The sequence below is a fragment of the Microtus oregoni genome, unplaced genomic scaffold (assembly GCF_018167655.1).
Source record: "Microtus oregoni isolate MIOR12 unplaced genomic scaffold, Mior012 000031F_ref0000149, whole genome shotgun sequence".
In the NCBI taxonomy this organism is placed as follows: Eukaryota; Metazoa; Chordata; class Mammalia; order Rodentia; family Cricetidae; genus Microtus; species Microtus oregoni.
The window spans coordinates 4393212-4395220 of NW_024543090.1; the positions used below are offsets into that span (position 1 = coordinate 4393212).

Here is a 2009-nt window from a genome sequence, read left to right on the forward strand (position 1 = left end):
CATTAATGAGGCCTTCTCGGCTTCCTGGTCTAAGCTGCCCTGTGCAACACTCCGTCTGCTCTTGGGCTCCTCAGTTATTTTCATCTGTTGCAGGATATTTGATCACACTGTGAAACTCTGAGACTGTGTTAATAAAATTAACCTTGGATCAGGGGATGGAGCCAGCAACTAGCTGACAAGAATTAGCCATAGATAGTACGGAGAACACAGGAAGGCAATAGAGAGACTCGCAAGAAAGGAGTCAGGGTTGAGTAGAGCCTGTCTGAGAGCCGGTGTCCCTTCGGTCCCAGAGCAGCCCGGCCCAGGTCCTCTGTGGTGCACACGGCTCACCTCCCAGCTATGCGCTCTCTCCTTCTGGCCACCCTCTGCCTCTTAGTTGTGGCGCTGGCAGCCGAAGTGAAGAAGCCTGTTGAGGCGGCAGCCCCGGTACTGCCAAGAAGCTGAGTTCCAAGGCGACCACCCTGGCAGAGCGCAGCACAGGTCTGGCCTTCAGCCTGTATCAGGCCATGGCCAAAGACCAGGCAGTGGAGAACATCCTCCTGTCCCCCTTGGTGGTGGCCTCATCCCTGGGTCTGGTGTCCCTGGGCGGTAAAGCCACCACGGCGTCACAGGCCAAGGCGGTGCTCAGCGCGGAGAAGTTGCGGGATGAGGAGGTGCACTCGGGGCTGGGTGAGCTGCTACGCTCCCTCAGTAACTCCACCGCGCACAACGTGACCTGAAAGCTGGGCAGCCGCCTGTACGGGCCCAGCTCCGTGAACTTCGTGGACGACTTTGTGCACAGCAGCAAGCAGCACTACAACTGCGAGCACTCCAAGATCAACTTCCGGGACAAGCGCAGCGCCCTGCAGTCCATCAACGAGTGGGCTTCGCAGACCACCGATGGCAAGCTGCCCGAGGTCACCAAGGACGTAGAGCGTACGGATGGGGCCCTGCTCGTTAACGCCATGTTCTTTAAGCCACACTGGGATGAGAAATTTCATCACAAGATGGTGGACAACCGTGGCTTCATGGTGACTCGCTCCTATACCGTGGGTGTTACCATGATGCACCGGACAGGTCTCTACAACTACTACGATGACGAGAAGGAGAAGCTACAGATCTTGGAGATGCCCCTGGCCCACAAGCTCTCCAGCCTTATCATCCTCATGCCCCACCACGTGGAGCCCCTCGAGCGCTTGGAGAAGCTGTTGACCAAAGAGCAGCTGAAGGCCTGGATGGGTAAGATGCAGAAGAAGGCTGTCGCCATCTCGCTGCCCAAGGGAGTAGTGGAAGTGACCCATGACCTGCAGAAACATCTGGCTGGACTGGGCCTGACGGAGGCCATCGACAAGAACAAGGCAGACTTGTCTCGCATGTCCGGCAAGAAGGACCTGTACCTGGCCAGCGTGTTCCATGCCACTGCCTTCGAGTGGGGCACAGAGGGCAATCCCTTTGACCAAGACATCTACGGGCATGAGGAGCTGCGCAGCCCCAAGCTGTTCTATGCCGACCACCCCTTCATCTTCCTGGTGCGAGATAATCAGAGCGGCTCCTTGCTGTTCATCGGGCGCCTGGTCCGGCCCAAGGGAGACAAGATGAGAGATGAGTTGTAGAGTCCCAGAGTGGTCATGGCGTGGCAGGAAGTTGTCAACAGTTCCTGAGACACATGGGTGCTATTGTGGGGGGAGGGGGGCGCCAACCTTGAATAGTCCATGGGGTGGGGGTGGGGTTGGCAATGCAGATCAGAATTCCCGTCTGTCTGAATAGACATTTCAGGCTAGAATCCACTCCACTAGAATATGGGGCCCAGATACTCTGATGCCAAATTCAAGGGTGTCTCAGCCATCCTTCCCTGCCCTCCAAGTTCTAGGTCCAATCTGCCTCAGTCAATCAGTGTTCGTATTTCTGGCCGAGTTCCTTTCTTATCTGTGAGACAATCGAGTTGGGGGCAGGGCAGCCCTCTTTCTCACCATCCCCTCAGCCCTCCCCAGTTCTCTCGCTCATCTCCCACTCCCTTTAACCACAGAACT

At 56.7% G+C, this 2009-nt stretch overlaps 1 pseudogene; it reads left to right on the forward strand.

The window, feature by feature from the left end:
- The first annotated feature begins 339 nt into the window (after positions 1-339).
- LOC121465832 lies at positions 340-1669 on the forward strand (annotated as a pseudogene).
- The last annotated feature ends 340 nt before the right edge of the window (positions 1670-2009 follow it).